This window comes from Scyliorhinus torazame, chromosome 5, assembly GCF_047496885.1.
Source record: "Scyliorhinus torazame isolate Kashiwa2021f chromosome 5, sScyTor2.1, whole genome shotgun sequence".
NCBI lineage: Eukaryota > Metazoa > Chordata > Chondrichthyes > Carcharhiniformes > Scyliorhinidae > Scyliorhinus > Scyliorhinus torazame.
In genome coordinates this window covers 85,220,486-85,245,698 of record NC_092711.1, presented here as the reverse complement: position 1 = coordinate 85,245,698, position 25,213 = coordinate 85,220,486, and the positions used below count along the sequence as shown (strand labels likewise).

General features: G+C 46.2%; 2 protein-coding genes and 1 long non-coding RNA gene across 4 annotated transcripts in view; 1 reads left to right on the top strand and 2 right to left on the bottom strand.

Moving 5' to 3' along the window:
- LOC140418749 (uncharacterized) overlaps positions 1–25,213 on the bottom strand; it is a 346,993-nt gene that overhangs the window by 68,725 nt on the left and 253,055 nt on the right. The window lies entirely within an intron of this gene.
- The window catches only part of LOC140418745 (uncharacterized), a 362,902-nt gene that overhangs the window by 157,419 nt on the left and 180,270 nt on the right, over positions 1–25,213 (top strand). The window lies entirely within an intron of this gene.
- Positions 16,482–16,979, bottom strand: LOC140418743 (uncharacterized). Its single transcript, XR_011945314.1, has 2 exons — positions 16,894–16,979; positions 16,482–16,769 (listed from the first exon to the last, which is right to left on the bottom strand). It is a non-coding gene; the product is annotated as an uncharacterized lncRNA (long non-coding RNA).

The window sequence follows — 25,213 nt, the reverse complement described above, 5'->3', positions numbered from 1 at the left end:
AATACTTATTTTGAAATGCCTGTTGACTGTATTAACATATTGTATAATTTATTAATACAGAATCAGTAGGATCAAATTTGATTAATTTATTAATTATAATAATTATTTTGAAAATGCCTGTTGCAATGCTCAGTGTCCATTCTATTGTTTAAAACTGCAATGACAATATGAATGAGTTATTCTTTGCGCTTTTACCTATCCTATCGCATTAATGATGTATTTTATCTTATGGTGATATATCTCACTTAATTTTTCGATTTATCAAAGGGCCGACTGTAGAAGCCAGGTATTTCGAATACAACTCGTATAGGTAAAAGATAGCTGTTTAAGCATAAATATTAAGCCCCAGTTTTAAATACTCATTTAAAAATGAGAATTTCAGCACCCATAAATTCAGGTCTTCAATAGATACATGAAACAGCATAAAATTCCATCATAGATTAAAACAGCACAGTTGCAAGATGATTTGACACTGCTTGTGCTAATTGTCAAGGACAAGGGCTGAGTTCCATGGCAACGAGGTGGCAGGAGTCCAGTGCAGCTTGTAGAGCATTGAATCAAATATATATTTTACTCAATCAATCTCGATATGAAGTCTCCATTGTTACATTAGCCAAGCTAGCTTAAAACCAGTTTACTGCTGGTAAAGATTAGCAGAATATCGCATTCCATAACATGCAGACATGAAACAATTAAAAGCTAATGTTGCACATTGAAGATGGACGGCTTGCCATCAAATCAAATGTGTTTGTGTCTAACCCAAACCAATTAGGATTATATTGGGGTGTGATTAGATGACTTAAGACAGATATGAAAGTGTTTAACTGAAAAGTTTCCGCCCGCCATTTTAGTCTTTTTTCGGGGTGTTAGTCTGTGTCAGTGATGTAGTCTGTCAGTGTGTTAGTCTGTCGGTCTGTCCTTAATTGTCTGTCCTTAATAATCTGTCCTTAATAGTTTGTCTTTAGTTTTCTTTAATTTTGGGGGTTCTGTCTTTGATTCTGTCAGTCTGTTTCGTACTTTGAGTTTGAGTTTAGTTGAAGATTATCTCTCTCTCTCTCTTCATGTTTCATTTCCAGACTTTGACCTTTTAAAAGTTACTTTCGTGCTGTCTGCCTAAGCAAAGAAAGATAATGTCTGTAATTCTCTGAAAGCTTCAAATTGTCTACGAATTGCCTTTTAAATGACTTTCAAATTGTAATCAATAGAAGACAAAATAAAAGAATTCCTTTTGGCACCTGAGAAGTTTTAACTGCAAATTTCTGCTCAGTCCCAGTAATCGCAAAGTGCTACTGGTAACCGAATAGTAGAAATAATATAAATTCCTTCAACTTTACACAGTCAAATAATACTAGGAATCCATCAACTTGGCATAGCCCAGAAATATTACAGATCTTTCAACTTGTCGTAGTGCGCCAAGACTTTAATTCATCAACTAAGCTTCCCCCAACTTGGCGTAGTTCGGCAGGTTAAGATCCTTCAATTAAAGATTCCAACAGGTTCCCCACGGTAGGCTACTGCAGAAAATACAGAGGCATGGGATTCAGGGAGATTTAGCAGTTTGGATCAGAAATTGGCTAGCTGGAAGAAGACAAAGGGTGGTGGTTGATGGGAAGTGTTCAGACTGGAGTCCAGTTACTAGTGGTGTACCACAAGGATCTGTTTTGGGGCCACTGTTGTTTGTCATTTTTATAAATGACCTGGAGGGCGTAGAAGGATTGGTGAGTAAATTTGCGGATGACACTAAAGTCGGTGGAGCTGTGGACAGTGCGGAAGGATGTTACAAGGTACAGAGGGACATAGATAAGCTGCAGCGCTGGGCTGAGAGGTGGCAAATGGAGTTTAATGCAGAAAAGCGTGAGGTGATTCATTTTGGAAGGAATAACAGGAAGACTGAGTACTGGGCTAATGGTAAGATTCTTGGCAGTGTGGATGAGCAGAGAGATCTCGGTGTCCATGTACATAGATCCCTGAAAATTGCCACCCAGGTTGAGAGGGTTGTTAAGAAGGCGTACGGTGTGTTAGCTTTTATTGGTAGAGGGATTGAGTTTCGGAGTCATGAGGTCATGTTGCAACTGTACAAAACTCTGGTGCGGCCGCATTTGGAGTATTGCGTGCAATTCTGGTCGCTGCATTATAGGAAGGATGTGGAAGCATTGGAAAGGGTGCAGAGGAGATTTACCAGAATGCTGCCTGGTATGGAGGGAAGATCTTATGAGGAAAGGCTGAGGGACTTGAGGCTGTTTTCGTTAGAGAGAAGAAGGTTAAGAGGTGACTTAATTGAGGCATACAAGATGATCAGAGGATTGGATAGGGTGGACAGTGGGAGCCTTTTTCCTCGGATGGTAATGTCTAGCACGAGGGGACACAGCTTTAAATTGAGGGGAGATAGATATAAGACAGATGTCAGAGGTAGGTTCTTTACTCAGAGAGTAGTAAGGGCGTGGAATGCCCTGCCTGCAACAGTAGTGGACTCGCCAACACTAAGGGCATTCAAATGGTCATTGGATAGACATATGGATGATAAGGGAATAGTGTAGAAGAGCTTTCGAGTGGTTTCACAGGTCGGCACAATATCGAGGATCGAAGGGCCTGTACTGCGCTGTAATGTTCTATGTTCTGTGTTCTACAGTAGCTCAGAATTTGAGGATTTCACAACAATTCCTCAAAAAACATAATTCCTAAGAATTCAGCAACATCATTGAAAATGGCGAACAAAACACCAATACATTTAATACCAAATGTGATGGCCTCATTTAATTCTTTGAATTCAATTACTGGTCACAGTCACATAGTTTCACCACCATCAGGTGCACCAACCTGTACCGCAGATATGACCCGACTGGCAGCCCCGGTCCAGGCACAAACATGGGGCGCGATTCTCCCAACGGGAGTCTAAGTGCCGACGCCGGAGTGAAAACCGGAGTGTTTCACTCCGGCGTCAGCGCCCGCTCCCAGCCCCCTATTCACCCACCCCCGGGGGGCTAGGAGAGGCGTCGAGTATTTTACGCGCGCTGGGCCTTGGCGCTGTGCAAATGACATCACCCGCGCTTGCGCGGGTTGGCCGGCGCCATCGGAGGCCTCCCCCGGTGCAGGAACACCCCTCCCCCGCCACAGGCCCCCCCCCCCCCCCAGCGTTCCCGCGCAGTTCCCACCGGCAGCGACCAGGTGTGGCCAGCGCCAGCGGGAACCTGTCGTGTTGGGCCGGCCGCTCAGCCCATCGGGCCGGAGAATCACCGCTAGGCGAGCGGCGATTCTCCGAGCGGCCAGGCATGATTCCCGCGGCGCTGGTTTGGGGGTGTGGGTGGGTGGGAGAATCGCGTGCAGGTGTCGGGGCGGTGTGGCGGGACTCGCGCGGTGCCCCGGCGATTCTCCCACCTGTCGTGGGGGGGGGGGGGGAAGAATTCCGCCCATGGTTCCACACTGCTGACAGCCCAGTTGAAAATAAAAACAGTCCTGTACAAACACCCAAAATGGACGTATCTTCTACCACACAGAAAAACCACATTGATGATGTCTCAACACCCTCATACATACTACAAAAATAAAAAATTGTTATTAGTTCCAAAAAATCCACACTGGCCATAGGGGACTCCAATCTCTCCAAAATTAACAGTTGCCCAGTCCCCAACATCCAATTCGACTGTTTCCCTAGAGCCAAATTTATCCATATTATATTCATTTTAAATAAACTAAAACATTATCCCAAAATAGAGAGGATAATATTTTCAATTGGTATTTTTAACCGGACACAGAGAGCTACTACTGCGATTAAACAACTCCAAATACTATTAAAAGTAGCAAAAGAGAAATTCCCCAAAACAGAAATCTTCATCACTGAATTTAATTACAGCCAGTCTCCCCAAAAAACAAATGGAGACAATTGTCGCCCAAATCAATTCATCAGGAGTAAAATGTTCATCCCAAGTATACCAAATGAGCTTTTCAGAGTGTCACATAACAACATACATTGGACAAGTGACACTGCCATTGCAATCCTAAACAACTGGATAAAATAACATACAACCAGAAAACAAACAACAATTAAATTATTTTTAACCCTAACCTGACCCAGGGACTAGCCCTCAGTCCCCTGATGGTTTTTGTGGTTCCGACCCTATCCCAAACCTCAATGACTCCTACCTTTGTCCTAATTTAGTTTAACCCCTTATTTAATATATCTCTACAGTTTAGTTGGCTTAATGCTAAAAAAAAAATGTCAAATTTTAATTTTTTGTTTTGAATTTTTAACCTATTACTTTCCATGGGATATACATAGTTTTCCAGGGTGGCAATATAGCACAAAGGTATAGGAGGCTTTTACGGTAACCATTGGCAAAGACAGTTGTAACAAGCGGTTTTCTGCAGCTGCTGATTGGCAGTTTGCCAGCAGGTTCCAGACACAATCAGGAGCCACTGGCTTTGTCAAGTTCTCCACAATTTGAGACATTTCTCAGAACAGCTTTGCTATTTTTGACTTTTTTGAGGTAAAACCATTTCAATAATTGAATATTTTTTCATAGTTGTAAGATTTACTAATCACGTAATTTGATTTTTTATAAGGATTTTTTTAATTTGGAAATTGGTGCTGCACACTTAGTGAGAGGAAGGCTCTTAGTGGACGAAAAACAGTCCCCTGAGGAGCAGTATTGTCTACGAAACATGTAGGGACCAATGTTTGCCTAAGAAACAGGTTTTAGTAGCCCACATAAAGAACTGTACTCTCTACTTTGATGCAGATAGCACATTTTTAAATTCTGTCGTTTTTTAATGTTAAAAAAAACTTGGAACATTTACAAAGGACGATTCCCATCGCTAAACAATCGAGGGTTAGTCTACCATCCGATTCAAAATTTCAATAGGACAACTCTTCAGGTAGCATTTTTCAATTCAAATATTTTTAATAAAACTAAAAATAAAGTCTAAAACAAAAAATGATTCCTTCCGCTAGACAGTCAAGTGTTAGACTACCATCTGATCCAAAATTTCAACAGGACCACTTTCCAGGTATGTCACAATTTGTTAGAGAAAAACTCCTCTTTGATCATCTTATATTTATTAATTTGTTTCTTAAAGTTCCTTTACAGTCTCACATCTGATTGATCTCAGGCTCTCTATCTTTATCACATTAAAATAATTTAAAGTGTAATAATAATTGCATTAATATTTTGATATATTTTTTAAAACAAATCATTTTTCATTTATCTTTCTCAAAAAATTGTTCTGATTTTAGATTGCATTCATTCTCGGTTTTTTCAAAAATAATTTATAGGTAATTATTACTCACATATAAAACGTTTAAAATTATATAAGAATTTAATTTTTTCTGTTTTCTTTTAAGGATGAATACCACCAGTCTTCCTACTGAAGAAAATATTGGTTCAACAACCAAAATTATATATAAAATGCTACAATCTATGCATCATCTTACAATAATAGGAGATATCCCCAAAAGTATCAAAAAATTGTCAAAAACATTAATTAATTCAATCCGACCCATAGGAGACACCCCTGAAATAAGTACAAAATTGATTACTAATGCAAACAATTGGGCCCAAAATACTCAAATAATTCTAATGGACCATTATATAACAAATTTAAAAATAATACTTAATAAATTTAGAAAGAATTGATAATAAGGATAGATCACAAGAAGCATTCTGCACAGCAAAAAGATGGTACAAGAAAAACTTTAAGGAAAATGCTAAATTGGATATAATTTTTTTTAAAAACTTCATTTTCAACTCAAAAATAAATGTATCACCCAAGGATACTGACATCATTGATTCACCTAAGACACAGGACATGGATTCAGATTTCCATCATACAATGCCTCGTCACAACAACAGGATTTCACCCTCACCAGTAGTTCCAACTTGTACCGCATATCTCAACCCCGCATATCTCAACCCATTAACAGCTCCGGTCCAGGCACAATCATGGGTCGACACAATTGATAGCCCAATTGAAAAGAAAATCAATGCTACACAAACACCAAAAAAAGGACTTTACCCACTACCACAAATAACACAACCACAGATATCTCATACATATTAAAAGTGGCTTAGTCCCAAAAAAATCCATTCTAATCATAGGAGACTCCAATCTGTCCACAATTAAGAGTTGTCCAATCCCTAACATTCAATTTGACAGTTTTCCCCGAGCTAAATTCATCCACATTACTTCCATTCTAAATAAATTAAAATTCCACCCATAGTAAACACAATTATATTTTCAATTGGCATTTTAACCGTACGCAGAGAGCTACCACTGCAATCAAACAATTACAAATTCTTTTAAAAGTAGCCACACAAAAATTCCCCAAAACTAAAATCTTTATCACGGAAATTAATTATAGCCAGAGTCTTCCAAAAAAACAAATACAATTATCACCCTCAAAGAATTTATTAGAAAAAAATGTTTTATCCCACGTATATCAAATGTGGTGAATGTATTCACCATAATATAAATTGTCTGTATCGTACTGTGGCCTCTGGCCAGGGAATGGTAATATGATCTCCTTCCACGTATTGTTATGGAACCCTGGTGGGCTCTGCCTCTGGCTCCGCTCCCCCCTCCCCCGGGGAGGTATATAGACCTGCCGCCTGTGGGCGGTGCTCATTGTTACAGCAGTCACAGGCAGGAAAGTTCTTGGCTAATAAAGCCTATGTTCACTCGTTCTCATCGTCTTGTAGTGAATTGATGGTACCTCAATTTATTATCCAAAGACATCACGATGGAAGCCGCTCTGAAGCCTGATGAACTCGTCGCACGAGCAGCAGAAGCTAAAGAAATCTTCACCCACTGGCTCCACTGTTTTGAGGCCTACCTCGACTCCTCTGAAACGCCTCCGTCCGACGCCCGCAAGCTGTGCCTCCCCCACGCCCGGGTGAGCCACCGAATCTCGGGTATGATTGAGGACGCAGTCACACACGAAGCGGCGGTCGCGATTCTAAAGAGACATTTTGTGAAGCCCGAGAACGAAGTGTTCGCGCGGCTCCTCCTCACTGCCCGCCGTCAATGCGCCGGGGAATCGCGGGACGAGTATCTAGAGAACCTGACACTACTCGCCTGCAACTGCAACTACAGGGATGTGAAGGCCGATGGGCACATGAAGTTGATGATCCGGGACACCTACGTGGCTGGGGTCCGGTCGAACTACGTTCGGCAGCGACTGCTGGAAAACGGGGCCACTGATCTACAGGACACGGTAAAACTAACCACCTCATAGATCATTACTAGGGGGCATAGGTTTAAGGTGCGAGGGGCAAGGTTTAGAGGAGATGTACGAGGCAAGTTTTTTTACACAGAGGGTAGTGGGTGCCTGGAACTCGCTGGCAGAGGAGGTGGTGGAAGCAGGGACGATAGTGACATTTAAGGGGCATCTTGACAAATACATGAATAGGAATAGAGGGATATGGACCCAGGAAGTGTAGAAGATTGTAGTTTAGTCAGGCAGCATGGTCGGCATGGGCTTGTAGGGCCGAAGGGCCTGTTCCTGTGCTGTACTTTTCTTTGTTCTTTGTTCTATTTACACAATAACAAAACAAGCCTGCAAAAAGAACCACTTAATCTCGACAATACAATAGTTAACATATCAAACACATTCAAACTCACCACCATACAAGAAAAGATTTTAAATAAAGGTTTAACCTTCGTCCCAGTACAAAAGCCAGACAATACACAAATTCAAATAGATCTTGAAAGATTTTACAGAAGAATTAAAATTCTGAGTTTCTTTGAATACTCAACATCAGAGGATGAACAACCCTTCCTACCCCAATCGGATTGGAACCCACCGGAACAGAAAATCGACCCGAAAATGCAAAGTTTTATCCAAAACATTAACTCAGACATTACAAAGATCAAACAAGTAAACGATAAACAAAACTTAACAAGAATAGAGGCAAGCAATCATGCAGCTTAAATCTAACTCAAGATATCATTATAAAACTAGCAAAGGGAATAATATTATTATTATGAATCGGCAACAATACCTTTTTGAAGCTTATCGGCAACTCAACAACACTAAATATTATACTAAATTACCAGCACCAATATACCACCAAACATATGAGCAGATCACAGACTTGTTAGTACAATTATACAATTTACACTGTATTACTGAGAAACAAATGGACTATTTTAAACAATTTCAACCTTTACCACGAATATTTTACCTCCTCCCAAAAATACATAAAAATCCGGAAACATGGACTGTACCACATAAAATTCCCCCAGGTAGACCCACAGTTTCAGACTGTGGGAGCGAGTCCTATTGGATTGCGGAATACATTGACTCATTTTTAAATCCCTTAGCCCCAAAACATCCGAGTTACATTAAAGACACACATCATTTCATTGAAATTGTTAGATCCCTAACTATCACTTCTAACACAATACTATTCACCATGGACGTCGATAACCTCTACACCAACATTGAGACGGATAGAGGAATTGAGGCGGTGAGAAATATTTTCAAGAAATAGTGGCAACCTGACAGACCGGATGCAATCCTTGTTCAACTATTACACTTCGGACTGACAACAAATGACTTTCAATTTAATAACAAACATTATCTACAGATTAAGGGTACAGCAATGGGCAAAAAATCTGCACCGGTTTATGCCAATATCTACATGGCCGAATGGGAAGAAACTGTCTTCAAAAAGTGCCCCAAGACACCATGATGCTGCTGCAGATATCTAGATGATATGTGGGGCATTTGGACACACACACAACTGGAATTTGACCAATTTGTACATATCCTGAACAATCATCACCCATCTATTAAAATCAAAGTCATTACACATGAACACACAATTGATGTTTTGGACACCACTGTATATAAAGGCAAATGGTGAATACAAATTAGCTCCTAAAGTTTTCTTTAAACCGACAGACACTCACGCACTTCTGCACACGAACAACCATCACCCGAAACACGTTTTTCGGGGCCTCATCAAATCGCCATTGACAAGGTTCCACCGCATTTGCTCAGAAAACTCAGATTTTGAGACTGCAGTACATACTTTATTTACAGCTTTACAACATAGAGGATACACAAAAAGATTTCTTAGATATTTTAAGTCAAACTTTCTCGCAGAATTACATAATCCCTCCAGCAATAAAACTTTGTCCTCAAAAATACCTTTTGTAATACAGTACAACAGTAAAACCACACAAATAAATAAACTCATCAAAAAACATTTGAGAAATTTAAACAGGACATTGTTCCATTAGCCCATTGGGATATAGTCTCTGCCGACAAGAGAAGCAAGAACCTAAAAGACCTTTAGGTCAAGAGCAAACTACCCTTGGAAAAGACCTACAATTGTGGACGTGCCAACTGCACAAGCTGTAAATATTTTAAAATCACATCTATAATTCACAATCCCAGAGTAGGAAAAGTACCTCAATAAAACAAAAAATAACATGCCAACATAAAAATTTGGTCTATGCTATACGGTGTAAAAGGTGTGATATTTTGTACATCGGCGAAACAGACTGACAGGACATTGCAGTGAGATCCGTACTTAGAAAATACATCAATTAATTAACATACATTTTGTAGAGCTTGGCCTTGATGCATTACAAATTATAGGCTAAGAAGCAAATAGCAAATGGTCAACTCCACAAAGAAAAAGACGTGAAAGACATTGGATTCTAAATCTTAGAACAAAGTCCCCGAACAGTCTAAATGAAAATTGAACAGAATTTTCAAACATGAATACATATTCCCTTGATAACAACGCTTATTCAGTCTTTCATCATACCCTGACCCCGAGTCTCGACCTTAACCTTAAACCCTGACCCCGGCCCTTGATCCCCACCCGAACACCTTGGGCCTTGAGCTTTGTATCTTGGACCTCACCCTAATCTTAACCCTAACTCTATCCCTAATCTTAACCCTAACTAGGGTATAGTAAACACAAATCTATCCCTAAACCACCACCCCCACCCCAATCCCCCCCAAAAAAACCTGGTCGCTTGAAGTTGTAGCCCCAGGTAAGGGACAGGGAACAAAAACAAGGTAAATTATGATCTTTTCATAACACCAAAATATATGTTCATATGTATGTTATATGACATACGCAAACCCTAACCCCAATACAACAATAACTTATACATCACCTATCCACACCCTAAAACACAACCCTAAGTCCCTGGAGGGGTAGATTTATCCAGACTCGAACCCTAAATTACAACAACCTTTACATCACCTATCCACACCCTAAAATCTAACCCGAAGCCCCTTGAGGGATACATTTATCCAGACACTGAGCCTAACCCTGGATTACAACAACCTTTACATTACCTATCCACACCCTAAGACCTGACCCTAACCCACCCGAACCTGACCATAATCACCCGAACCATAACCCTAACCTAACCCCAATTCTTGGCTAACCCTAACCGTAATTTCTTCCCTCATCCTAAAATTACTACAACTTTTACATCACCTATCCACACCCTAAAACCTAACCCCAAGTCCCTTGAGGGGAACATTTATTCGGATCCTAACCTGGCGCTTCAATTACAACTTTTAGACCATCAATTCACACCCTACACCCTAACCCCAAGTCCCTTAATGGGAACTGTGGTAGTATCAGGTATTGCGGTACCCAAGAGGCTGATGTCCATTGGTTAGACCCAGGAGTCTACCATTGGCAGTTGTACGTAGCTCCGCCTGTCAAACGGTGCCGTCCCAGCAGCCTTCACTTTCTGTATCAAAGCTGCTGGGGAACAAGGTCTAGTAGATTAAAGCCTTCGGTTATGAAATCACTTCATCTTGAGTGTAATTGATCGCGCATCAATTTAATCTACTAGACTTAAGCTGGCAGGATGGATCTCCGAATCAAACCGGAGTGCCTTCAACTCAGCCCCCACGCGGAGAACTCGGCTGCAATATTTAAACGCTGGCTGGCGTGCTTTAACGGCTACCTCGAGACGGCCGGAGGCACCCCCACTGGACAGAAAATGCATCTCCTGCGCTCAAAGGTCAGCCCTGGGATCTACCCACTTATCGAGGAGGCGGAGAACTATGATGCCGCGATCGAACTGCTAGAAGGACATTATATCCGTCCTGTAAATCAGGTCTACGCACGTCACCTGCTTGCAACTAGACGGCAATGCCCCAGGGAATCGTTGGAAGATTTCTACCGGGCGCTACTGGTGCTGGGCTGAAACTGTGGCTGCCCGCACGTTTTGGGGGGCGAGCACACGGAACTTTAAATCAGAGATGCTTTCGTATCAGGTATGAGCTCCTCAGATATCCGCCAAAGACTTCTAGAAAGGGACACCCTGGGACTTAGAGAGGCACGGGCCCTGGCAGGGTCCATGGACGTTGCCTACAAAAACGCGCAGTCCTATGCGCCCGACCACGCGACGGCCCCCTGGGCTGCGTAGCACCCTGCAGACCTTCTCCCTGACCCCGCAGGCCTGCACTACGAGACGGCCCGCTATCGCCGCCGGGCCCCGGTTTCTTCTGCGGGCAGGCGAATCATCCCCGCCCGCACTGCCCGGCCCACACCGCCACCTGCAAAGGGTGCGGCAAGAAGGCCACTTTGTGGGGGTCTACTTGGCCCGCGCCGTGGTCGCGGTCTCCAGCGACCCCAGAGTGCCGCGGCAACCCCCCTTCAGGCCCCGACCGGCCAGCGCTCACCGCCACCCCCCTATCCTAGGGCCACGTGCGACCCACGGGCGCGGCCATCTTGCCCCCCGGACACCACGCTGGACAGGTGGGCGCCGCCATTTTGTCCATTGCCGCCGCCATCTTGTTCATCCACGGACACCATGTGCGACCCATGGGTGACGCCATCTTGGATGGGGCCCCAGGTCCCCAGCACGGCCGACTACAGGCTGCCCGATCAGAACTCGCAACTGCTTCATCTGGCCTCGGTGACACTGGACCAAAGTCGACCCCGGACACTCGCAACAGCTACAACGACGGACTTCATCAGCGGCCATGAGACGTCTTGCCTGATTGACTCTGGGAACACGGAAAGCTTTGTTCACCCCGACACGGAGCTGTTCACTTGTAACCCACCCTGTAAACCAAAGGATCTCCCTGGCCTCCGGGTCACACTAGGTGGAGATAAAGGGGTTCTGCCTCGCAAACCTCACTGTCCAAGGCAGGAAATTCGACAATTTCCGCCTGTATGTCCTGCCGCACCTCTGCGCGGCTACCCTCCTGGGGCTGGACTTCCAATGCCATTTGCAAAGCCTGACCTTTAAATTCGGCGGCCCTATACCTCCCCTTACTGTCTGCGGCCTCGCGACCCTTATGGTCGACCCGCCTTCCCTGTTTGCGAACCTCACCCCGGATTGCAAACCCATTCGCCATCCCCTGCCCAGACATGACCACAACCACCGTCATCAAGGCCCTCCAGGGTATCTTTACACTGTTCGGTTTCCCCGCGTACATACACAGTGATAGGGGGTCCTCCTTTATGAGCGACGAACTGCGTCAATTCCTGCTCAGCAAGGGCATCCTACAGACCAGGAATCTCCCAGTTTCCCGCTGGCAAGAAGTCCTCCCGATGGCCCTCCACGCCATCCGGTCGCTGCTCTGTACAACCACAAATCAGACACCTCATGAACGTCTCCTTGTTTTCCCCAGGATGTCCTCCTCCGGGACCTCGCTCCCAACCTGGCTAGCGACACCCGGACCCATCCTGCTTCAGAAGCACGTGAGGGTCCACCTGCTGCACGCTAACCCCCAGTACGCCTACGTGGCATTCCCTGACGGCCGGCAAGATACAGTCTCCCTTCGGGACCTGGCGCCCGCCGGAACCCCACACGCACCCGAACCATTACCCCCACCACTCCTGCCTAGGCCCGCCCACCCACCAATGCCCCCTACAGGCACCCCCCCCCCGCGTGTCAACAGTTTGCCCCAACAGCGCCGCCTAGGGTTGACGAAGCTGCCAGGGAGGCCAAAACCATGGTCCCGGAGTCGCAACCACCGGGACGCCCACCAGAATCACCACCGAAGCACAGACGCTCCAAAAGGACGACCAGGCCACCCGATCGACTGATTGCTTCACTGTGAACACTTTGTAAATATCCTCGACACCACGGTACCTCCATACCTGGTCATACCATGCTAAAGGCGACTGTTACCACTGGCCACCACCCCGGCCGGACTCTTTTTTAACAGGGGGTGAATGTGGTAGTACCAGGTATTGCGGTACCCAAGAGGCTGATGACCATTGGTTAGACCCAGGAGTCTACCATTGGCTGTTGTACGTAGCTCCGCCCTGACAGGCGGAGTATAAGAAACGGTGCCGTCCCAGCAGCCTTCACTTTCTGTATCGAAGCTGCTGGGGAACAAGTTCTAGTAGATTAAAGCCTTCGGTTATGAAATCACTTCGTCTTGAGTGTAATTGATCGCGTTTCAAAACATTTTCCAGGACCATACCCCTAAATATTAACCACTGTCTAACCCTCAGAAACCCACAACACTACAACTTAACCCGAGCTCACTACTATCCCATATTAGAAAAAAAATTATCTGAAGTGAATAAATTAACAGATATATCTGTATGAACGGCAATGTGTGGAGTGAACTGGTGCAAGGAACGCTTACTTGGTGCTACTTAACCCCATAAAGGGTGATCTCCTCGCTGCAAAACCTTCCCAGCTACACGTTCGGACATTGAATCTGTTCAAAAATTCAAATAACTTAATAAATATTTTAACTTAATAAACTATATATGTTTTTTCACTTGGGATGTTAGTTAATAAATTTTTTAAATTTTAAAACCCTAACCCAACAACTTCTACATTTTTTTAATGCACCATCCTCCCAACCTTCTCCTTAATACAACTACAATCTAATCTTTGCTTCGAACTTTCTACTTTCCATTTGTCTCAAATTTCCAAAATACGTGTTTAGTTTCGCGAAAAGAGATGACGTAAAATCCTATGCGGAAAAGAAAGTTGAACGTGCGCCAGTTAAAGTGGCAGACGCTCCGGCACTGTATCCCTCATTGGGTGCAGACGGAAAGGGGAATCCCTCATCTGTCCGCAACCCTATAATTTCTCATCTTCTACTTCCTTCCCTTCTTAAATTGGGGTGTTACATTAGCCATTTCCTTGTCCTCTGTGAGGCCCTTCACTACAGTGATCCCTGAAGGATCATCACCAATGGCTCCACAACCTCTGCAGTTATCTCCTTTGGTACCCTGCAGTGTACTCAATCCAGTCTGGGTGATTTATCCACCTTCAGACCTTTCAGCTTCCCCAGCACCTTCTCCTTAGTGATGGCCACTACACTCACCTCTGCCCCCGACTTTCTTTCCCCCACTCCCAGTTTTCCCTTTCCTCTGTTGAACTGCCCTCCTGCCCCTGGATTTGGAGCATCTTGTGAAGGCACTGCTAGAAGTTCCGCTCCAGTGCTTTTGAGCTGCCTGCTCCAGGTTTTTCGTGATTCTAAAGCCTTTAGAGGGTAGAGTGAGGGATAGCCAACAGCTCATGGAAAGCAATGGCATGCATGGTTTTATCAGCGCTGCCAATACAATTGATGACCTAAGCAGTCAATGGCCCACCCCACTGAGAGCAAAGTGTGGAGGGGAACTCATCAAGGACAGACAGTCAGTCAGTGCTCACTGGAGGGAACATTCTGAAGAATCCCTCGACCGAGACTCTGTCTTTGACTTCAACGTCCTCAAGTCAATTCCTCAGTATCCTGTCCCCGTGGTACCCAGTGAGTGAAAAAGCCATTCAACAGCTGGAAAACACCACGGCCTCTGGAGCAGAATGAATCCCTGCTGAAATTCTAAAGCATGGCAGGGTTACACTCCTGGCATAGCTACACAATCTCATATTCCTCACCTGGGAAGAAGGATGCATGCCGGGGATCTCAGACACTGTGACTGTATTGAAGTCAGACAAGTCAGGTCAGATTGTGGTAATTACACAGGGGACTCGCTGCTGTCTGCCAGAGAAGATCATTGCCAGGGCAGCATGGTGGCGCATTGGTTAGCATTGCTGCCTCATGGCACCGGGGTCCCAGAATCGATCCAGGCTCTGGGTCACTGTCCATGAAGAGTTTGGACATTCTCCTTGTGTTTGCGTGGGTTTCGCCCCCACAACCACAAAGAAGTGCCGGTTAGGTGGATTGGCCACGCTAAATTGCCCCTTAAATTGGAAAAAATGAATTGTGTACACGAAATCTATTTTTTAAAAAAGAGATCATTGCCAGGATCCTCCTCAATGATCTCATCTTAGCGGCAAAGAGTCACAGTTAGGTTTTCTCACTTCGTGAGGCACCAAAGACATTCTACAATATGTGACAAAATCAAGCAAAATACAAGGAACAGCACCAATCACAGGTCTTTTCCTTTTTTTAAATAAATTTAGAGTACCCAATTCTTTTTTTTTTCCAACTGAGGGGCAATTTAGCGTGGCAAATCCACCTACCCTGCATATCTTTGGGTTGTGGGGGTGAAACCCACGCAGACATGGGGAGAATGTGCAAACTCCACACGGACAGTGACCCAGGGCCGGGATGCGAACCTGGGTCCTCAGCGCAGCAGTCCCAGTGCTAACCGCTGTGCCACATGCTGCCCCTCACAGGTCTTTTCTGACATCACAAAAACACTTCACAATGTCAAAGTGATCTTTCATTCAGTATGTTCCTCAAATGTGGCTGTCCTCAGAACTTGTCCACCATCCTCCACCACGATGACACACAAGCCATATTCTCATCAATGGAAACACCCCAGACACTATCTCAATGAAGACTGGGATCAGACAAGACTGTGTCACTGCAGAAACCCTCTCCCCCTTCACGGTAGCACAGTGGTTAGCATTGTTGCTTCACAGCACCAGGGACCTTGGGTCACTGTCTGTGCGGAGTCTGCACGTTCTCCCCGTGTCTGTCTGGGTCTCCCACAAGTCCCAAAAGACGTGAGGTGAATTGTAAATTGAATTGGACATTCATTATTATTCTGATTTTCCCTCAATTTACCCCAACAGGCGCTGGAGTGTGGCAATTGGGGGATTTTCACAGTAACTTGATTGCAGTGTTACATAGAAGATACATAGAAGATAGCAGCAGGAGGAGGCCTTTTGGCCCTTCAAGCTTGAAAGTTACTTGAAATGAAATGGATGAAAATGAAAATCGTTTATTGTCACAAGTAGGCTTCAAATGAAGTTACTGTGAAAAGCCCCTAGTCGCCACATTCCGGTGCCTGTTCGGGGTGGCTGGTACGGGATTTGACCCGTGCTGCTGGCCTGCAAGGTTACTTAATGAAAGCTTACTTGTGACACCAATAAAGGTTATTATCCCACCTCCAACAAATTACCCATGGGTGTGGAGATAATCGACAGGACAGGAAACGAACACCACCTTCAAAACAAAAACAGAATCGGTTCAACCGCAAACATTGAGCTCCAGTTTGCAGATGCCTGATCTGTTTGTTAAATCCATCCATCTCCCTTGATTCTATAACCATTAATACTTTCATGTCACAAACTTCTATCAATCTCAGTTTTTATAGTTTCTGTTGACTGAATCTGAACAGAATTCCAGATTTCACTATATTTTGTGAAGTGATTTCTGACATTGCTGCCGAACAGCCCAGTCTCAGTTAAACAAATAATTATTGATTTGGACATTTAAATGGTGACAATTATATTACTCTGAACTGGTAATGTAACACAATTTCAAAACCATAATAATAATTTGAGTAAAACACTGCAGAAGCTGGAAATGTGAAGTGAAAACACAAAGTTGTGGAAATCCTCAGCCGGTTTGGCAGCTTCTGTGAAGAGAGAGAAAGAGAGTTAACATTTCCAATGCAACCTGATTCTTCTTCAGAACTGAGTGTTTGCAGCATTGTGATTTCATTTGCCAAACATACTGAATGTGAACTTTGTGGTTCTTACAGATATCTGGCTGTAAATCTGATTTCAGACCTTCCTCTGAACACTTTTCAACCTCAGCTCCAGCTCATTGTCCTTCACTAAAGACCCGGATAGAAAATCCCGCCACAAGATGGCGGCGGCCGCTGGGTGATGTCACCGGGGAGGAAGTCCCGCCCACTACCTCGAAGTCCCGCCCACTCCCTCTTCCCGTACTAAGATGGCCGCCCAAGCGCACTGCTCCAAGAACAAAAGACCCGACTTCCATTCCCAATATGGCGGCGTTCGCCGGTTGATCCGGGGCCTGTCACCGGGGAGGAAGTCCCGCCCACCCCGTCTTCCCTAACCAAGATGGCTATCCCAGCGCTCCGCGCCAAGAAAAGACCCGACTTCCATTCCCAAGATGGTGGTGGTCGCCGGATGACCCGCGCCTGTCACAGTGGAGGAAGCCCTGCCCATACCCTCTTCCCATACTAAGATGGCCGCCCCAGCGCTCCGCTCCAAGAACAAAAGACCCGACGTCCTTTCCCAAGATGGCGACCGGTTGCAGGGAAAATCCAGACCCGGATTACTTTCTTCCTATCGGCGTCAATCACTCCCCAGCCATTATGAGTTGGAGCAGACACAGTGCGGGTGTGAAGCTGGACTCAGGCGGGTGAGTAGAGGCCCCAAATCCCCCCAATAAGACCCATTGATTTGTTGTCAGTCTGCAGCCAGGAGCTGGAGAACTGAACCCAGGCAGAGGAGAGGGAGGGAGAAAACTGGGAGTGGAGGAAAGAAATGGTGCAGATGGTGAGATGGGTTTGGATTTCAGCCCAGGGAGAGTGTGTGGGACTGGGATTTACAGCTTTGGGGGAACAAGAGAGGAAAAAATGTTCCAGAGAAACTAGAATTGTCTGTTCAGAATTGCTATCCTGGACTTACAGTGATGACTTTTATAAACTCCTTTTACAGGATATTGGAAGTGGAGAATTGGCTGACAGAAAATTCAAACCAAACATCAAGGTCTGACAGAGTCACTCAATTTTTTTAAGCTGAATATCATCGGTATTTGAATGTGGAAGGAGTACTGTTTGTCTCAGGAAAAAGATAATGTTGTGGAGGAGAATGCTGAGACCCAGGCTATTAGAATAGATGGCATGGAGGTACGTAGAGAAGAGGTGTTGGCAATTCTGGACAGGCTGAAAATAGAGAAGTCCCCGGGGCCCGATGGGATTTATCCTAGGATTCTCTGGGAAGCCAGGGAAGAGATTGCTGAGCCTTTGGCTTTGATTTTTATGTCATCATTGGCTACAGGAATAGTGCCAGAGGACTGGAGGATAGCAAATGTGGTCCCTTTGTTCAAAAAGGGGAGCAGAGACAACCCCGGCAACTATAGACCGGTGAGCCTCACGTCTGTAGTGGGTCAAGTCTTGGAGGGGATTATAAGAGACAAGATTTATAATCATCTAGATAGGAATAATATGATCAGGGATAGTCAGCATGGCTTTGTGAAGGGTAGGTCATGCCTCACAAACCTTATTGAGTTCTTTGAGAAGGTGACTGAACAGGTAGACGAGGGTAGAGCAGTTGATGTGGTGTATATGGATTTCAGTAAAGCGTTTGATAAGGTTCCCCACTGTAGGCTATTGCAGAAAATACGGAGGCTGGGGATTGAGGGTGAGTTAGAGATGTGGATCAGAAATTGGCTAGCTGAAAGAAGACAGAGGGTGGTGGTTGATGGGAAATGTTCAGAATGGAGTTCAGTTACAAGTGGTGTACCACAAGGATCTGTTCTGGGGCCGTTGCTGTTTGTCATTTTTATCAATGACCTAGAGGAAGGCGCAGAAGGGTGGGTGAGTAAATTTGCAGACAACACTAAAGTCGGTGGTGTTGTCGACAGTGTGGAAGGATGAAGCAGGTTACAGAGGGACATAGATAAGCTGCAGAGCTGGGCTGAGAGATGGCAAATGGAGTTTAATGTAGAGAAGTGTGAGGTGATTCACTTTGGAAGGAATAACAGGAATGCGGAATATTTGGCTAATGGTAAAGTTCTTGGAAGTGTGGATGAGCAGAGGGATCTAGGCGTCCATGTACATAGATCCCTGAAAGTTGCCACCCAGGTTGATAGGGTTGTGAAGAAGACCTATGGAGTGTTGGCCTTTATTGGTAGAGGGATTGAGTTCCGGAGTCAGGAGGTCATGTTGCAGCTGTACAAAACTCTGGTACGGCCGCATTTGGAGTATTGCGTACAGTTCTGGTCACCGCATTATAGGAAGGACGTGGAGGCTTTGGAGCGGGTGCAGAGGAGATTTACCGTGATGTTGCCTGGTATGGAGGGAAAATCTTATGAGGAAAGGCTGATGGACTTGAGGTTGTTTTCGTTGGAGAGAAGGTTAAGAGGAGACTTAATAGAGGCATACAAAATGATCAGGGGGTTAGCTAGGGTGGACAGTGAGAGCCTTCTCCCGTGGATGGAAATGGCTGGCACGAGGGAACATAGCTTTAAACTGAGGGGTAATAGATATAGGACAGAGGTCAGAGGTAGGTTCTTTACGCAAAGAGTGGTGAGGCCGTGGAATGCCCTACCTGCAACAGTAGTGAACTCGCCAACATTGAGGGCATTTAAAAGTTTATTGGATAAGCATATGGATGATAATGGCATAGTGTAGGTTAGATGGCTTTTGTTTCGGTGCAACATCGTGGGCCGAAGGGCCTGTACTGCGCTGTATCGTTCCATGTTCTATGTCTGTTCTGTTTGTTGGAAAAGATTTCAAACATCAGTGTAACTGGAAAAGCACAGAGACACACATACACAGTGAGTGTTCCAGTAAACTGAGTGTGGAAAGAGCTTTAAGCAGTTACACAGACAGAAAAACCATCACACCATTTACAGCGGAGAGAAACCCTACATGTGTTCTGTGTGGGCGAGAGTTCTATATAACTAACATAATTTTCGAGCTTTTACTCGATACTCGTCCTATGAAGGCAAGCATGCCATATGCTTTCTTTACCACCATTTCCACCTGTGCTGCCACTTTTAAGAATCTGTGGACCTACATGCCCAGATCTCTCGGTGTTTCTGCTCCTGATGGTTCTGCCATTTATTTTATAGGTCCCACCTGAATTGGATCTACCAAACTGCATCACCTTGCATTTGTCCGGGTTAAATTTTATCTGCCATTTCTCTAGCTAATTTTGCAGCCTATCTCTGCAGTTCTATTCTCTGACAATCTTCATCACTATCCGCAACTCCTGCAATCTTAGTATCATCCGCAAACTTGCTAATCAGACCCGCTATGTTTTCTTCCAAGTCGTTTATATATATATTACAAAGAGCAGAGGTCCCAGTACTGATCCCTGTGGAACACCACTAGTTACAGACCTCCATTCGGAAAAACACCCTTTTGCTGCTACCCTTTATGGCCAAACCATTTCTGGATCCATCCAGCTAGTTCACCCCGACCCCATGTGATCTATGTTTTTGCACCAGCCTGTCATGAGGGACCTTATCAAATGCTTTACTAAAGTCCATGTAGACTTCCCTCGTCAATCATTTTTGTCACCTCAAAAAACCCAATTAAATTAGTGAGACATGATCTCCCTCGCACAAAACCATGCTGTCTGTCGCTAATAAAACCATTCGCATCCAAATGTGCATTGATCCTATCTCTGAGAATCTTTTCCAACAATTTCACTATCACTGAAGTCAAGCTCACTGGCCCATAATTACCCGGATTATCCTTGCAACTCTTCTTAAATAACGGTACAACATTGGCTATCCTCCAATCCTCTAGGATCTCACCAGTGACCAATGAGGACACAAAGATTTATGTTCGAGACCCAGCGATTTCATCTCTTATGTCCCTCAGTGATCTGGGATAGATGCCATCTGGCCATGGGGATTTGTCTACTTTAATGCTTTTTAAAAAAAAAAGATATTTTATTGAAAATGTTTGGCCAAACATCACCGTACATTGTGTATCCTTTACACAGTAATATAACAGTACAAATAACAATGGCCTGTTTTATAAACAAAAAATAAATAATATATAACAAAAACTAAAACTAAATGGCAACTGCCTTGTCTCAGATAAACACTCTCCAAAAATATGATTTAACAGTCCAATATACAATTATCTATAACAACAACCTATACATATTATACATATATATTAACAACCCTGAGAGTCCTTCTGGTTCTCCCCCCCCCCTCTCTTCCCCCCCCCTCCCTTCCCCCCCTCCCCCTCTCTTCCCCCCCCTCCCCCTCTCTTCCCCCCTCCCCCTCTCTTCCCCCCCTCCCCCTCTCTTCCCCCCCTCTCTTCCCCCCCTCCCCCTCTCTTCCCCCCCTCCCCCTCTCTTCCCCCCCCTCCCCCTCTCTTCCCCCCCTCCCCCTCTCTTCCCCCCCTCCCCCTCTCTTCCCCCCCCTCCCCCTCTCTTCCCCCCCTCCCCATCTCTTCCCCCCCTCCCCCTCTCTTCCCCCCCCCTCCCCCTCTCTTCCCCCCCTCCCCCTCTCTTCCCCCCCTCTCTTCCCCCCCTCCCCCTCTCTTCCCCCCCTCCCCCTCTCTTCCCCCCCTCCCCCTCTCTTCCCCCCCCTCCCCCTCTCTTCCCCCCCTCCCCCTCTCTTCCCCCCTCTCTTCCCCCCCTCTCTTCCCCCCCTCCCCCTCTCTTTCCCCCCCCTCCCCCTCTCTTCCCCCCCCTCTCTTTCCCCCCCTCCCCCTCTCTTCCCCCCCCCCACCGGGCTGCTGCTGCTGTCTTCTTCTTTTCCATTCCCTCTATCTTTCTCTGAGGTATTCGATGAACGGTTGCCACCGCCTGGTGAACCCTTGAGCCGATCCCCTTAGGACGAACTTAATCCTTTCCAGCTTTATAAACCCTGCCATGTCATTTAGCCAGGTCTCCACCCCCGGGGGCTTGGCTTCCTTCCACATCAACAGTATCCTGCGCCGGGCTACTAGGGACGCAAAGGCCAAAACATCGGCCTCTCTCGCCTCCTGCACTCCCGGCTCTTCTGCAACCCCAAATATAGCCAACCCCCAGCTTGGTTCGACCTGGACCCCCACTACTTTCGAAAGCACCTTTGTCACCCCCACCCAAAACCCCTGTAGTGCCGGACATGACCAGAACATTGATTCGCTGGGCTTCTCGAGCATCTCGCACACCTATCGTCTACCCCCAAAGATTTACTGAGCCATGCTCCAGTCATATGCGCCCTGTGTAACACCTTAAATTGTATCAGGCTTAGCCTGGCACAAGAGGACGATGAGTTTACCCTACGTAGGGCATCAGCCCACAGCCCCTCCTCAATCTCCTCCCCCAGCTCTTCTTCCCATTTCCCTTTCAGCTCATCTACCATAATCTCCCCCTCGTCCCTCATTTCCCTATATATGTCTGATACCTTACCGTCCCCCACCCATGTCTTTGAGATCACTCTGTCCTGCACCTCCTGCGTCGGGAGCTGCGGGAATTCCCTCACCTGTTGCCTCGCAAAAGCCCTCAGTTGCATATACCGGAATGCATTCCCTTGGGGCAACCCATATTTCTCGGTCAGCGCTCCCAGACTTGCAAACTTCCCATCCACAAACAGATCTTTCAATTGTGTTACTCCTGCTCTTTGCCATATTCCAAATCCCCCATCCATTCTCCCCGGAGCAAACCTATGATTATTTCTTATCGGGGACCCCACCAAGGCTCCCGTCTTTCCCCTATGCCGTCTCCACTGCCCCCAAATTTTCAAAGTAGCCACCACCACCGGGCTTGTGGTGTATTTCTTCAGTGAGAACGGCAATGGGGCCGTCACCATAGCTTGTAGGCTAGTCCCCCTACAGGACGCCCTCTCCAATCTCTTCCACGCTGCTCTCTCCACTTCTCCCATCCACTTACTCACCATTGAGATATTGGCGGCCCAGTAGTACTCACTTAGGCTCGGTAGTGCCAGCCCCCCACCCCCCTATCCCTACTGCGCTGTAAAAATCCCTTCCTCACTCTCTGGGTCTTCCCGGCCCACACAAAACTCATGATACTCTTTTCAATCCTTTTGAAAAAAGCCTTTGTGATCACCACCGGGAGGCACTGAAACACAAAAAGGAATCTCGGGAGGACTACCATTTTAACCGCCTGCACCCTCCCTGCCAATGACAGGGATACCATGTCCCATCTCTTGAAGTCCTCCTCCATCTGTTCCACCAACCGCGTTAAATTTAACCTATGCAATGTGCCCCAATTCTTGGCTATCTGGATCCCCAAGTAACGAAAGTCCCTTGTTACCTTCCTCAGCGGTAAGTCGTCTATTTCTCTGCTCTGCTCCCCTGGATGCACCACAAACAACTCACTTTTCCCCATGTTCAGTTTATATCCTGAGAATTCTCCAAACTCACGAAGTGTCCGCATTATCTCTGGCATCCCCTCCGCCAGGTCCGCTACATATAGCAGCAAATCGTCCGCATACAGAGATACCCGGTGTTCTTCTCCTCTGAGTACTCCCCTCCACTTCCTGGAACCCCTCAATGCTATTGCCAGAGGCTCAATCGCCAGCGCAAACAATAATGGGGACAGAGGGCATCCCTGCCTTGTCCCTCTATGGAGCCGAAAGTATGCAGATCCCCGTCCATTCGTGACCACACTCGCCATCGGGGCCCTATAGAACAGCTGTACCCATCTAACATACTCATCTCCAAAACCAAATCTCCTCAGCACCTCCCACAAATAATCCCACTCCACTCTATCAAATGCTTTCTCGGCATCCATCGCCACCACTATCTCCGCTTCCCCCTCTGGTGGGGGCATCATCATTACCCCTAGCAGCCTCCGTATATTCGTATTCAGCTGTCTCCCCATCACAAACCCAGTTTGGTCCTTGTGGACCACCCCCGGGACACAAACCTCTATCCTCATTGCCATTACCTTAGCCAGAATCTTAGCGTCTACATTTAGGAGGAAAATAGGTTTATAGGACCTGCATTGCAGCGGGTCTTTTTCCTTCTTTAGGAGAAGCGATATCGTTGCCTCAGACATAGTCGGGGGCAGCTGTCCCCTTTCCTTTGCCTCATTAAAGGTCCTCATCAGTAGCGGGGCGAGCAAGTCCACATATTTCCTATAAAATTCAACTGGAAATCCATCCGGTCCCGGAGCCTTCCCCGCCTGCATGCTCCTAATTCCTTTCACTACTTCCTCTATTTCGATCTGTGCTCCCAGTCCCACCCTCTCCTGCTCCTCCACCTTAGGAAATTCCAGCCGGTCCAGAAAGCCCATCATTCTCTCCCTCCCATCCGGGGGTTGAGCTTCGTATAATCTTTTATAGAATGCCTTGAACACTCCATTCACTCTCTCCGCTCCCCGCTCCATCTCTCCTTCCTCATCCCTCACTCCCCCTATTTCCCTCGCTGCTCCCCTTTTCCTCAATTGGTGGGCCAGCAACTTGCTCGCCTTCTCCCCATATTCGTACTGTACACCCTGTGCCTTCCTCCACTGTGCCTCTGCAGTACCCGTTGTCAGCAAGTCAAATTCTACGTGTAGCCTTTGCCTTTCCCTGTACAGTCCCTCCTCCGGTGCCTCCGCATATTGCCTGTCCACCCTCAGAAGTTCTTGCAGCAACCGCTCCCGTTCCCTACTCTCCTGCTTTCCTTTATGTGCCCTTATTGATATCAGCTCCCCTCTAACCACTGCCTTCAGCGCCTCCCAGACCAGTCCCACCTGGACCTCCCCATTATCATTGAGTTCCAAGTACTTTTCAATGCACCCCCTCACCCTTAGACACACCCCCTCATCTGCCATTAGTCCCATGTCCATTCTCCAGGGTGGGCGCCCTTCTGTTTCCTCCCCTATCTCCAAGTCCACCCAATGTGGAGCGTGATCCGAAATGGCTATAGCCGTATACTCCGTTCCCCTCACCTTCGGGATCAACGCCCTTTCCAAAACAAAAAAGTCTATTTGCGAATAGACTTTGTGGACATAGGAGAAAAACGAAAACTCCTTACTCCTAGGTCTGCTAAATCTCCACGGGTCTACTCCTCCCATCTGCTCCATAAAATCTTTAAGCACCTTAGCTGCTGCCGACCTCCTTCCAGTCCTGGACCTCGACCTGTCCAGCCCTGGTTCCAGCACCGTATTGAAATCTCCCCCCATTACCAACTTTCCCACCTCTAGGTCCGGGATGCGTCCTAGCATACGCCTCATAAAATTGGCATCATCCCAGTTCGGGGCATATACGTTTACCAAAACCACCGTCTCCCCCTGCAGTTTGCCACTCACCATCACGTATCTGCCCCCGCTATCCACCACTATAGTCTTTGCCTCAAACATTACCCGCTTCCCCACTAATATAGCCACCCCCCTGTTTTTCGCATCTAGCCCCGAATGAAACACC